Below are 14,506 nucleotides of genomic sequence, written 5' to 3' on the forward strand. Positions count from 1 at the left end.
TTTGTCCTTAGGCAAGTACTCACAGTTAATATACTATGGTAATGGATGTGAACTGTGAACTATGCTGTTGAGAGCCTGATGTCATTGAACTAAACCATGAAAATAGAGATTTGTTCTGTTACCACGCAAAGCAAGGGCTATTCTGCACTGTGTGATGCCTGGCAGGTAGTAAGCACTTAGTAGGTAGTAGACTGTTTTACTTGTATCATCTTGGTCGTCTTCATTATATTACTACTGTTTCTACTCTTCTTTCTCAGCTACAGGCCACTGAGGAGTGAGCCGGAGAGGGAGGGGCTGGTGCTGGGAGGTGGCAGACAGTCCTGTGTTTTCAGCCAAGTGTGTAAATTGCCATGTCCAAGGGATACCTTAATCTCAACTGAGGATTCAGGCCAAGGGCTTATTGGCAGAGGTCTGGGAAGGAGTTTGGGGGAGTGCCAGCAGGTGGGCAGGACTCAACAGCAGAGAGGTGGGGCAGGCAGGGCTCTGAGATGAAAGAAGCAGATGGTGTCTGAGAGGTCTGTTCACAGATCACAGGGCTCTGGCCGTGGGTCTTGGCTAGAGCTGTGGCCAAGGCTTGGTGAGGGCAGCTGGCAAGAGCAGGCCAGGACTCTAGGCCAGGTAAAGCCTACACCAGTTACCAGAACAGGGAACCGGTACATGAGTCAAGGAAGAAAAATACTCATCTGAGTGAGAAAGAGGGCCTCCAGGTCGAGAGTCAGGTGCAGACACAATTGCTACAGCTTAGGGGGTAGCAGAGAAGAGCCCAGAGCGCCTCCGCTCGGGACAAGAAGGTGACCCATCATTGAGCCCCATCAGGAAAAGGAGAGGGAACTGAGACTCCTCTAGTTATACTTTCTGCCCCACATGGGTGACCTTGGAGCCCAACCCTGGGGTTGAGGGGTGGGGACAGGCGATAATAGAGGCTGTCAGCCTGACCCAACGTAGTGATTCATTGCTTCTCTACAAAGCGGCTTCCTTCCTTCCAGTCCGTTTATCAGCCTTAATAGATTTTATCTAAGACCTTATCTACAAAGCAGTACACTTAGCCAAGGCAGGCCCATTGGGTAAGAAGGAATGATGAACATTTGACTCTCAACTAATAAAAAAGAAACACAGAATAATAATGACTCAGATATACACTGTGTCAGCGAATGATACTGCAAATATAAGATGCGTATCAATCCCATAGGACTGCATTCAGGCATGTAACTGAAACTTGACCAAAGAGGTTCGTTTTCCTCACGTGGTTAGATGTTTCGGAACACTTAGTTCAGGGCTGCTCTGGTGACTCCCAGTGCCAGCAGGGATTTTGGCTTCTCCTATGTTCTTGCTCTGCCCTCCTTAACATGCGCAGGGCTGCTGAACCAGATGACGCCAGGGGACCCTACCGACATTGTGCAAGGGTATTTTCCATTTGCTTATACAGATCTACTCTCTACTCTTCTTCAAGCTGTTCAGTGCCCTGAGAGGCTGACTTAAAGATCAGACATCATTTGAGCTCCCCTGCCCTCTGACTTCCAGTAGGGTTTGGCCAATGGGAGGCACCACCAACAGGAGATGGTAAGTTTGGGGTCATTAGCCCCCTAGTCCCTTTCGTGTGGGTCACCACAGGCTGCTCCTGTTGGGTAGCCCTGTCCACTCAGCTACTTTCCCAGTCCTAGTAACGCCTCCCTTGCCTTACAGGTGGTCATACCTCCCTGAAGTTGCTAACACCACCTTACTGCACCACTCGTAACCATGTTTCCTTAATACCGACCTTTTCAAAGAGTGCCTCTTCTCAGAGTCTCCACCATTAGCCTTTTGGAGTGAGCCATCTATCTCCTTCCAGAACCCTGACCAATTCAACACCATAATCTGTGCATAGCTGGCGTGGCCCTATGCAGCAGCACAGTGTGGTCCTTTCATCCCCAGAGCTGCAAGAGGGATAGTCCACCCCCAGGCATCAAGTTGGATTTCAGACAGGAAGAAATGGCAAAAGGCACCAAAAGGCTCTTTGCCAGGAAAACAGCAGCTTTTTAGGAAGTCACAGAACAGGATGTCTGAGGAAGTGAGTATTTGTAACTGGGCCATTGCTGCCCCCAAATGAAAGTGTGTTTCTATTTCAAGGGAAGAAGCAGAGAGGGGTATTACGTAGGCTACAGGCAGTGTTTGCAACATCATATCACTCTTTTGGACTTTTTAAGAAAAAGTTACAAATAACTTACTGTTCTGAGTCCTTTCCGCAGTTCATACTTTGAACTAGGGGTGTTTTCATTCAACAGTAAAAATACAGTGGTCCGCCCTTATCTGCAGTTTTGCTTTCTGAGGTTTCTGTTACCCTCAGTCAACAGAGTCGGGAAGTGGACGGTCCCCCCTCTGAGGATGGATGGTCAGAAGACGAGGTAGCCGAACACCACGTCACCACGCCTGCGTCACTCATGTCGCTTCATCCGCTTCGTCTCATCACACAGGCATTTTGTCATCTCACATCCTCACAAGAAGGAGGGTGAGTACAGAACAATGAGGTCTTTTGAGAGAGAGACCACATGCACATAGCTTTTATTACAGTATATTGTTATAAGTGTTCTATTTTATCATTATTGTTGCCTAATGTATAAATTATACTTTATTATCGGTATATATGTGTAGCAAGAAAACAGTATATAAGGGGTTTTGGAGCTATCCATGGTTTCAGGCACCCACTGCGGGTCTGGGAACAGACTCCCTGCAGATAAGGGGGATGACACTGATAACTTCCATGTATTGAGCCCTTATTGAATGCTTTACATGCATGATATCTTCGAACCCTCACCAGGAGGCTTCCCACTCTATAGCTGCAGAAACCACAGCTGCGTGGTTTTGAGTGATGTGTTCAGTATAATGTCTGAGCTAACAGCTGGGTCTGTCTATCTGTCCCCAGAGCTCATGCTGGTAGCCACTGTACTTCTCGGAGTGTCCCTTAAAACCTGCGTCTCTTTCTGTTCTCATTTCTCCCCTGGGGAAGAGCCTGTGCACACAATAAGGAAATCTAGGTCATAGCTAATAAGCCCCCTGCATCCTTAGAACGTGTCCCACTAGAAATAAAGGCGAGGGAATCCCAAGTTGGAGACAGTAGGGCATTGAGCAGAGGGATTTGGGTCCCGATGGAAGCCAATATGAAGAGCAAGCAGAGTCTATGAAAATAACATAATTATTATTTCAGTTGGGAGGCCCACAGCCCCTGGGGTACTTTGGTTGTCATATCTCTGAACCTGCTTAGTCACCAGCTTTCACACTGGGTCAGGCATTCTGCTAAGTAGATGAGAGATGTCAAGGGGCAGCAAACCCGGTCTTTGGAGGAAACTGGAGTAGGCAGGAGTCAGCTTGGAGGGCTTCCCACCACCATGCTTTGGGACATGTCTAACTGACTGTCCCGCTGCTCCTGACAGCACGTGATTCTAGAAGGACAGGAAATGTTGTATTTTTGCTCATGTGAGGGCCATGAGGACTGGAGCAGGAGTGCTCAGAGTGCAGTACTCAGTGCTTTCATTGAACCTTCTCACTTCCCACGTGGATCAAATGGGCCTGCCACAACCAGAGAGAAAGACATTACAACTATGTCTGTTAGCTAACACACTGGGTAAAGTCGTGCTTTAAAACTGAGTACACCTTCTGGGAGTAAAGAGAAAAGAGGAATAGCATAATGGCAAGCCTGCTCCCAAGAAAAGCGGCGTACTTACTGGATCGCATACTTGCTTTAGGATAGTGGTGTGTAAGGGAACACCGCCAGGGCAGTGGGTAACTCCATACAAACCGTGCCTGGATGCTGAAGGCCAGCCAAGTAAAGAATGCAAAAGCCCTGGATGCAGTTTCACCCTTAGAGTCGTAGCCAAAAATCCTAGTATTTGAAGCATGCCTCAAGTAAGAAACAGATGAGAAGTGCCAATGGGAATTTCAGTCCGGGCTTCATCACCAACTTGCTTTGGGAACTTGGGACTTCAACATTCTCAAAAAAACCTCAGTTTGCTGATCTGCAAATTGGAGCGAACAACATCTCTGTTCAACTTACCTAACAGGTATGTTATGAGAAGAAAATGAAATAGAAGATGTGAAAATGCTTTGTCAATGTTCAGAGTTCTACACAAAAGGAAGCTATTCCAGATACTCCCAGTCTCCAAGTTCAAGTGTGAAAAAACAAATAAACAAACCCGCTAAACCCTTTAGAGCTGCACCATTCAACACCGTAGCCACTAGGCACACTGGCTATCGAGCATTTAAAATGTGACTAGTACAACCGAGGAACTGGCTTTTAAATTTTACTTAGTGTTAATGAATTTAAGTTGAAAAACTGATGCTTGATTCAGTTATTGGCAAGCTTTTAAGAATGCTTGGAACAACCTGAGTATGTGAGCCCAATTTTTAAACTATAAATTATATGAAATCTAAATACATATCAATTGTTGCAGATGAAATTTAGTGTTTGAATTGAGATGTGCTGCAAGTATAAGGTACATACCAGACTTCAGACTTAACACAAAAAAGAATGTAAAATATCTTGTTAGTAATATTTTATATTAATTATGTATTGAAATCATATTTTGTATAGGGTTAAATAAAATATATCATTAAAATGAATTTTACCTCTTTGTACTTACCTTTTTTTTTTTTTTTTTTAGATTTTATTTATTTATTCGACAAACATAGAGACAGCCAGCGAGAGAGGGAACACAAGCAGGGGGAGTTGGAGAGGAAGAAGCAGGCTCACAGCGGAGGAGCCTGATGTGGGGCTTGATCCCAGAACACCGGGATCACGCCCTGAGCTGAAGGCAGAAGCTTAACAGCTGTGCCACCCAGGCGCCCCTGTACTTACCTTTTTTTTAATGCTCAGCCCAGTGCCTGACACATGATTATTCTCTCTCTCTCTTTTTAAAGATTTTATTTATTTATTTGACAGAGAGCAAGAGAAAGCACAAGCAGGGAGAGCAGAGGGAGAGGGAGAAACAGACTCCCTGCTGAGCAGGGAGCCGGATACAGGGCTCGATCCCAGGATCCTGAGATCATGACCTAAGCCAAAGGCAGACCCTTAACTGACTGAGCCACCCAGGGACCCTTCTCTTTTGTTTGTTTGTTTGTTTGTTTGTTTGTTTAAGTAATCTCTATACCCAATGTGGAGCTCAAACTCACGACCTGAACGCTCTTCTGACTGAACCGGCCAGGCTGGTACTTATCTTAGGTCTTTGTACTTATCTTAAGGTGACTACTAGGAAATTTACAATTATGGGGTGGCCTACATTATATTTCTATTGGGAAGCACCACTTTAGAAAGAGCCAGTGAGCAAAGGGGTCCTCATTTCCTTATAGGAACTAAGGAGAGAGGTTGCAGAAATAAATTCCATGGTCCCAAGGCAAAGTGCTGGCACCATTTCCTGGGTTTCTGAGAATCAATAGCAAAAACAGAACAGCTCAGAGCTGGGTGGGGTTGATTCCCTGCCTGATTCCTTTCCATGCTCAGGCTCAAAACACATCATCTTCAAACTCCTATTGCTATCATTGCCTTGGCAAAATGAGACCATAGCTGTTAGCTGGGCTTTCATTTGGGGACCACAGCATTTTAATGACTGGGGGATTTCAGGAGAAACTAGTGGCTCTGATGAGATTCTGAAAATCAGTATGAACTCCATTTTTCCACTTCTGCTCTTTACAGGTTCACCTTAGACCCCACATGTGGTGGAAAGCCACCGCCAAGTATTTGCTTTTCTCCGGTTTTGAATCTTTTCTGCCAGAGCTGCCTTGTTTTCGAAGTGATTTGCACGCAGACTGCTGGAGGAGGATGCCAGAGGAAGTCTGGCCATGCGAGCCAGCCTGCCAAGCACATCTGGAAGTGGTTTCAGGGGCCGCCTCACCCCGGCAGCCAGCGCAACGCCTGATTCCCAGCTCTCCCAGCTGCTCCGCGCAGGAGTGGAAGAAACCCGAGCCTCTCCAAAGTCAACGCAAGCAAAGGGGGGGGGTTGGAGGCAGGGGGAGGAATACTCTCTTGGAAATGTGATATTGGCCTTGGGGCTCTCCAGCCCTTTGGGCTTTCCAATGGGATCTTAGAAGCAGCCGAAGCCGCGTGAAGGGCAGCAGCCCCGGGCCAGCCAGGAGTTGAACGCTCTGCCCTACAGCTCTTCTGGACGGAGGAGCCCAAAGCCCTGCCCTCACCCTTCACCAGGTAAACAGAAATTGACGAGCAATGTGGCAGCCCTTCCATTCTACCCTGGCCCGCCTGCAGCAGCCCTCTGCTTTGCCGCAGATTCAAGAACGCAAGTCAGAGGCGGATTGTCCCACATGAACTTTGCCTTCAGGAGCTCCCAGCCAATGTTCGTAGCATGCCGAGGCAACCATTTTTCTTCCCCCCCACCTTTTTTTTTGCCATTGTAGCAAATCCAGAATACTCTGTGCAAGTTTTTCACATTCTGGACTGCTTTTCCCAACCTGGTTTTAACTCCCCTGAGCAGTGTGATTTATTATTTTCATCATACTTTAAGCATGGAAGTCAGCGGTGAGCTAGATAAATGAGTCAGATAAATGCGAGTATTTAAATGCAGGTACATTTCTGAGCCACGAAAGATTTAATTGAGCTGTGATTCATGTTTTCAGAACCTGAAAAAAAAATTAGTAGTGTGGAACTCTAAATGATGCTTATAAATATATTAGTTGTTGTGTTTGGGTTGAAAATGCTTTCTTAATGTTCAAAAACTATCTTACGTTCACTTCAGGAGTAAATGTAGTACCTCGGATAAGCCTGACAGATAACTTCTGATGTGAGTTAAGAAGGAATAGTTAACACAAGAGTAAAAAGAGGGAGAGAAAGAAAACATGATGCTATCTAAACATCTGGCTGTCCTGGGGGGGGGGGGCGGAAGCAGTCTCTAGCTGTTTGGCTCCCTGTGTAGTCAGTTAGCAAAGTGACATTGCTTGGTTTGTTTTGTCTTTTCCTCCAAATGGCTTCGTGTCGCATTTCTTTACGGAATCCTGTTTGTGCTTAGCCCTCTGTCGAATACAGGTACAAGCAGAGCACTGCAGTGTGGTGGTGAGAACATGGGCTCTGGGGCCAGATCACAGAGTTCAGTCTATGCATTGCCACTAACAGCCTTTATAAGCTTTGACTCTGACTACTTACTTGTCTGTGCCTCTATTTCCTCATCTGTAAAGTGGGAATGAAGTGACATTGTAGGTCTAAAGGACATAATGCAGGATCTGCAGAGTAGTGAGGCCCCTGGTGGTGCCGACGATGACCATGGTGATGATGGACGTGGCCCCACATCCTGCGTTGGGTAGCAGGCCAGCCTTTGGCACATTGTTCCCTCTGATAGTCCAGTCCTCCAAGTGTTCCTCAGCTCCTCCCATGTTATTTCTCCAGGGAGCTGCTTTCTTCCTTCCTTCTCCTCAAACCCCTCTTTTTCTTTTTTCTTTTTCTTTTTTTTCCACCCTGGCTCTTTTTATTTCTTCTTCGTTCTCTTTCCTTGCTGAGAGAAAGACATGCTCATTAAGCCACAGTTCACATAGTTTTCATTTCTAGTTCCCAGGGAGCATGATTCTAAATACTTCCTTTATTTCAGCATTTCACAAAGACTGTTCTGAAGAACATAGGCCCATGGGGAAAATATGTTCTGTGAACCATATCACCCTCTGAGAGATCTCAAGGCATAATGGCATTTTAAAGGTTCTGAGAAGTCCTGCAGTAGAGAAATCTGCTTAAGGTTGTTAAACCACCAAAGTTCCCGGTGGACCCCAGAACTGTTTTATCACATAACGTTGATTAGCCTTTCTCAGAGCACACTTTGCTGTATCCTTTTTTTTTTTTTAATTTATTTATTTGACAGAGATAGAGACAGCCAGCGAGAGAGGGAACACAAGCAGGGGGAGTGGGAGAGGAAGAAGCAGGCTCATAGCAGAGGAGCCTGATGTGGGGCTCAATCCCATAACGCCGGGATCACGCCCTGAGCCGAAGGCAGACGCCCAACGACTGCACCACCCAGGCGCCCCACACTTTGCTGTATCCTATTCTGGCCACATTTGTTTTCATTTTGGTTCCTCTTACAGACATGGTATTTCATACCTCCCCTAGCAAACACCCAAGGGGATGTGGTGTTCTTCCTTTCCTAGTTAAGGACATGAGATGATCACCTGTGCCATATTGATATATAGAAAATCTGGCCTAAAGTGGACAGCTGGGATCAGCAGTTTTTGTGCAAAGGGCCAGATTGGTGGCTGTGCAAGCCATATGGTCTGTTTTGCACCTACTCAGATCTGCTGTCGTAGTGTGAGACAAGCCGGAGACCAAAGGTCAAAGAATAAACCTAGCTACGTTCCAATAAAACTCGACTTAGAAGAAATGGGCAGGATTTGATGCAGGGCCCATAGTTGGTTGGCACCTGCTCTGCAACCATTCTGTGAAAGAATGCTTCATTCCAACACAGGAGAAAGCAGAGCAGGTCCTCCAGGCGAAGACTGCCTCATCAGGCTTCTCTGTCCTGTGTATTTTGGTGGATCTTGAGTAAACCATTCGTGCTAGAGCAAAAAGTAAAAAGGTCAGAGATGTTTCGTGAGAGACCAAATTCCCGAGTCCTGATTTTGTCCTTCTTTCTCCTTTCTTCAGGTGAACGCATGCTCTTGTCCTGTTTATGACTCCGTAGCTCGCATGGTTTAAGACGCAGTGCTCTGTAAAATGTTTCATGCGTGTGCAAACTGCAGGGTGCAAGTCTTATGGAGGGAAGTTTAATCACAGAGCTTATGTCAGTTGCTTGACACATAATGATTGCAATCAGCAGTGGAAAGTGGTTGGCTTCAGTGTCTATTAAGATGGTTAAGAACGAGAACTCAGAGCCAGACTGCCTGGGTGGGAAGCTCTGCCACTCGTTAATTGTGTCACGCTCCCTGAACTTGAAGTTTCCTCATGGGTAAATCAGGGATAGTAACTTTATGGGTTGTTGTGAGAATTGAATTAGTGAATGCATGTAAAGGTCATAAAACAATGCCTGTCACATAGAAATTGCTACGTAAATGTTACCTATTATTATTATAGGCTATTTAATTAAATCGGCAGCACAGCCCCATTTTACTCATTGGGTTTTGTAAATTGCCCAGGCTTGCATGGCTAAGAAATGGGACAGAACGAGGATTGAAAGTCAACTCTTTTTAATGACAAAGGCCATGATATTTCCACTCAGGTACAGGCCTGCCAGATTTAAGTCACTCAATAATATCTTTAAGGAGTCCCCTCTTGGGAACCTGGGTGGCTCAGTCGTTTAAGCGTCTGCCTTTGGCTCAAGTCATGATCCTGGGGTCCTGGGATTGAGCACCACGTCCTGGGATTGAACCCCATGTGAGCCTTCCTACTCAGCAGGGAGTCTGCTTTTCCCTCTGCCTCTCCTCCCTGGCTTGTGCTCTCTCTTCTCTCAAAAAAAAAAAAAAAAAAAAAAAGAGCCCCCTCTTTTATCTTTCATTCTGATTTCCAGGTTCTTTCCTATTCCTCCTTACCTAAACCCATAGCAGACAGGATTAATCAATCAGAGCTCTTTCTTTTCTTTTCTTTTCTTTTCTTTTCTTTTCTTTTCTTTTCTTTTCTTTTCTTTTCCTTTCTCTTTAACCAACTCTGGTGATAGCTTTAGATTCCGTCTCAATTTAGCAATACCGAAAGCCCCTACCCACTGATTAGAGTTGGCATGTAGACTAAAACTTAGGGGCTCTGATTTTTTAAATATTTTTCTGGAGTTCTTGCCATTTTTGCCTTTTCTTCCAAGGCAGAGCTAAGTCACTTAGCCACTGCCAGGTCTTAAAGCATTCTTTCCAGATTTGGCCATAGGCCTGAACCCTTTGGCATCTGGTTAAATAGCTCCCTGTGTAAGGTTTTCAGGGACCCATTTTTAAACTTAACGGTCATTTCTTAGGTCCGGACCAATTCTCTAAACTCCTCGTTTCTTCCTAGTCACAGACCCCGGGACCTCAGCCTTCTTTCCTCTGCTCTTTGAAGGTGCCACCCCCCCCCCCCCCCCCAGTGCCTTGCCTAAGGAATCCTTCTCTCCAACACTGGCTTCGAGGCTCCATCTTTCTTCCTGTCTTGAAGACAAGCCCATGGGCTCTTCAATGCCAAAGGCTTGGCTATTTATGACTGCAGAGAAGCCACCACACAGGAGTCACTCAGCCTAAGAAAGCTTACAAAAGCGCAGGGAACACAGTTCCTGGGCCTTCTTGTATTGATGGTCAGAAAAAGGCTAACAAAAAGACCAGGGCCGTCTGCTTTTATTCCTGGACTAGATCCACAGCCCCCTCCTTCTGGCCTTTTTCCTGAGTAATGGTATGCTGCCCCTTTTCTTCCTGGGATTGAGGAACAGAACAAGAGCCTTGTTTCCTTTCTTCTTCTCCCCTCTTTCTCATCATTCATTCCACACACATTTATTGAGGCACACAGAGGTGGGCAAGCCACAGTGCCTGTCCCCAGTCATCTCATGATTTAGGGGAGAAGACGGGCATACCCATGATACTAGAACAGTGTTCTGAGTGCAGGGATAGGGATAGGAATGGAGATCAGGGGAGTACTCAGGCAGGGTAATCAGGTAAGACTTCCTGAAGGAGGTAATGCCTGAATTAAGTCTTGAAGGAACAAGTGACAGTTTACTGGGGAAAGAGAAGGGGAAAGGGCATTCCAGGTAGAAAGGACTGCATGAACCAAAGCTCAGAGGCAAGAAAGCATTTTTTACATGCAGGAGCTGTTAACTCACAAGATGCTCTCCCAGGCTCTGCCCCAAACAGTCCCATTTCTTGTGGCCCCAGGTCTCTGCCTCTTATTCTATAGGGTCTTAGGACATCCCCCAACTGTTTCCTGCAGCACGTGTCCCTGACTTCCTCTATCGGTTTTCTATCTCTTTACAAGTCTGATCCCACTACCAAATCCACATCATGAGCTAGTATCTAGGAGCTGCAAACATTTCTCGAGCACCTCCTTAATCTATTAGAATGCTTTTGACTGCAAGTAGCAGGACAGCAACTTACAGCAGCTTACACAGAAAGTGCCACCATCAGACAGGAGATGCAGCTGTGAAGAGGGAGAGGATGCCAAATCTTTATAATTTCATATTTTCAAAAAATTAAATATAACAGGCTTTCTTTGGGAAGGCCATGCTTCTCCAGGACTCCACTCCTGCCTTATATTCTGAAAGCTGCTCAGAAAGTTTCCTCCGAGAGGGTGCTTCAGGAATTTCTCTCCTTGGCTCACCGCTGCTGTGCCTTGCAATGAGACGTGCTGTTGTCAGTTTCCTGGAGCCTCTTGTTTTGTCTTAAAGGGATTTTCAAGTTGGCAACAGGCTGGACAGGGAAAAGGTGAGCCCCCATCTCGAACTAGTCAGCACTTTCTCTCTGCTTCTGGCATGATCTCAGTAGTTACAGTCACCGAGCACTCAGGGGCAAGCTGACCAAACTTGACTGACACTCCATCAACACACAGGGTCATCTCTTACCTGGAGCCCGACTCCCCTGCGTCCTGGGGCAGCCAGAATGGCCTGTCAAGCCCTCCAGCTCCTTGCGCTTCAAGAGCATGGGCGTTGAAGTCAGAGGGCCCTCATTTCACATCCCTGCTCTGCCATTTAGTAGCTGTGTGATTTTGAGCAAGTTACTGAACCTCTCTGAGCCACAATTTTCTCATTTGAAACCTGGAGATGGTGAGATATCTGCCTGAAAGTATTGTAAGAATGAAAGGAGATGACGAACCTGGTCAGCATAGGGCTGGGTGCAAATTAAACATGCAATAAATGATAGCTGGAATTATTCTCTAGCCCTGCAAAACTCTCCCTGCAGGTGTACACGATTCTGGCCACAGGGAGTGTATTTATAAGGACTCTTGTTTGCAAGAAAATGTCATTTCAATCAATTTAAGGAAGAAAGGGGAATTGATTGGTTTGGCTAATGGGGATTCCCAGGGTCGAGCTGGCATCAGGGACTCAGTCTCAGATCCTTTTGCCCTTCCCCTCATTCTCTCTTGTGGTGCTAGATGGCCTTCCTTCATGGAGTGGGGAAAAAGGGACATGTGGCCAGAGACCATTCTAAGCTTGCATCATCTCAAAGAGTCAGCTGAATGCATATCATCTAAAATCATAAGTGGATGAAAGTAGCTAAAGTCAATATCCAGAGTCCTAAGTAATGTGCTGCTTTGACTCAATTGTCTTCCGGGTGCGAGAGGGGAAGAGGAGAGGGGGCCAGTGCAGAGGTAGCCTAAGTCTAGAGCCTGGGGAAATAAAAGGGATGTTGTAGCTGGTTCTTTACAGTGAATTAAAGAGTTTCCTATGGAAGAGTTTCCCAAGATCACTGCCAACAAGTTCTCACAACCCTTGGATTCGTGAGGGAGCCCTGGGGCACTATGACATCTCAGCCTTTTGTGCTGCCTCCCGGAGGCTCTCTCTGTCATGCTGCTGGTTTCTAAAGGTTAGTATTCCCTGTTTGCTGACTGCTGCCTCCAGTCAAATGTCAAGTTTAGAAGTTCCTTTGAAGGACCATAATGAGGAGGGATCAACTTAATTTTAAAATAAACTTTGGGTTTTCAAGACAAATTGTTATTTATTTTTTTTAAATGCCCACACTCTTTGTTTCTTTCTTTTTTAAAAGATTTTTTTTTTTTTTTAATTTGAGAGGGAGAGAGCGAGAGAGCAAGTGAGAACATAACAGCAGAGGGAGGGAGAAGCAGAATCCCTGCTGAGCAGGGAGCCCCATGCAGGCTTGATCCCAGGACCCTGGGATCATGACCTGAGCTGAAGGCAGATGCTTAACCAACTGAGCCACCCAGGTGTCCACCCCTCCTGCCCTGGCTTTTTTAAAAGATTTTCTTTATTTAGATAAGCAGTTTCTTATGAAGTTAAATACACATCTACCGAATGACCCCACAATCTGATTTCTAAGTATTAATTAATTAATTAATTTAAAGATTTTATTTATTTATTAGAGAGAGAGACAGCCAGCGAGAGAGGGAACACAAACAGGGGGAGTGGGAGAGGAAGAAGCGGGCTCCCAGCAGAGCAGGGAGCCCGATGCGGGGCTCGATTCCAGAACCCTGGGATCCCGCGCTGAGCGGAGGCAGACGCTTAAAGGCTGAGCTACCCAGGCGCCCCTGATTTCTAAGTATTTAACATAGACAACTGAAAACTGAAAATCACACAGAAACCTGTAAACAAGTGTTTACAGAAGCTTTATTCATAATCATGGAACACAGAAAATAACTCAGATGTCCTTCAGTAGGAGAATGGGTTAACTGTGGCACACCCACACAACGGAATACTAAACAATGATAAAGGGAAAAGCTATTGACACACTCAATAACAAGTGCGAATCCCAAATACATCATTTTAAGTGAAGATGAGGGTCTCAAAAGATTGTGTGCTGCATGATCCCGTTTATATGGCCTTCTAGAAATGGCCAAACTATTGGGACAGAGAACAGATCGGTGTTTTCTAGGGGCTAGGTGTTGGGCAGGGTCTGCTTGCAAAAGGGTAGCACGAGAGAATTCTTCGGAGGTGTTGGAATTGTTCTCTATTCCATTTGTTGTATAAGATACAATAAATTCTTAGTACAAGAATTTATGCATGTGTTAAAATATACAGAATGATATAACCAGAAAAGTGAATTCTACGTGTAAATATTTGAAATTCAACTCATCAAATTTTGAACAGATACTGTGCCTTTAATAACTAACTTGTGTCACAGAAAGGAAGCCTATTTTTAAAAAAAGAAACCAAAACCACCAGGTATACTGAAACACAATTTGTGTTTCTCTGGGTGAAGCACTCTTTCTAATTATGGAAGTTGGCCATATGAAATTTATGGAAATCCCGAAGACCACCAAGAAATCACCTTGTCAACATGTATCAAATGTCTTGGCAGAAAAACAGTACTCATAGGCCAGTTCTTTATTCTCTGAAGAAGCAGTTGGCCTCTCCTGTTAAAAGATGTTGTTCCTGGAATATATCTGGTTGATAGGCCTCTTAGAATTTGCCCTGAATTTGTCTTCATGCAAAGCCAAGGGCTCTGTGTAAAAAGTTGGCCGGATAGCATCTGTGTGTGTGTGTGTGTGTGTGTGTGTGTGTGTGTGTGCGCGCGTGTGCGCGCATGCTTAGGCTCTCTGGAACTTAACTGTCTTTGAATAGATAATACTTCCACGTGATTCAACATTCGATAGGTGCCGAGTCTGTTTATTAGAACCTATCAGTTGGGTTTGTTCCAGCCGTTTATACCTGGGACCCATTTTAATTGTTTGGTGCGGAGGGTCGTGTTGGGTATTAAATAAGTGCAGGATAAGCCCCGTAGGACTAATAAGTGAAAGTCTCCCTCTGTTTTGGATCCTGGCCCCTTCTTTATCTTCTGTAATCTTCAATGTAGAGGCAGAGGACTTTTCAACATCGGTCCATATGAAGTTGCAAAGGTGGCCATTTTGATGACCTTTAATAGGCCAATAGTGCAAAATAGGAAATCTTATCCCGAGTCTGTCTCTGGCATCCCTCCAGCCTTCCTTGGAGGGCTTTCT

General features: G+C 45.5%; 1 protein-coding gene across 7 annotated transcripts in view; it reads left to right on the plus strand.

Moving 5' to 3' along the window:
• Window positions 1-14,506, plus strand: part of GLT8D2 (glycosyltransferase 8 domain containing 2) — a 47,843-nt gene that overhangs the window by 6,401 nt on the left and 26,936 nt on the right. For 3 of the 7 annotated variants that reach the window (XM_044384480.3, XM_057316289.1, XM_044384479.3), the window contains 4 exons: window positions 1,427-1,560; window positions 1,684-2,047; window positions 2,324-2,485; window positions 5,663-6,169. The gene's annotated coding sequence lies outside the window, so the exon portion shown is untranslated. The remainder of the gene's footprint in view (window positions 1-1,426; window positions 1,561-1,683; window positions 2,048-2,323; window positions 2,486-5,662; window positions 6,170-14,506) is intronic. The other 4 variants (XM_026499785.4, XM_048217922.2, XM_057316290.1 and 1 more) reach the window with 3 other exon arrangements.

This window comes from Ursus arctos, unplaced genomic scaffold (assembly GCF_023065955.2).
Source record: "Ursus arctos isolate Adak ecotype North America unplaced genomic scaffold, UrsArc2.0 scaffold_21, whole genome shotgun sequence".
Classification (NCBI taxonomy): domain Eukaryota; kingdom Metazoa; phylum Chordata; class Mammalia; order Carnivora; family Ursidae; genus Ursus; species Ursus arctos.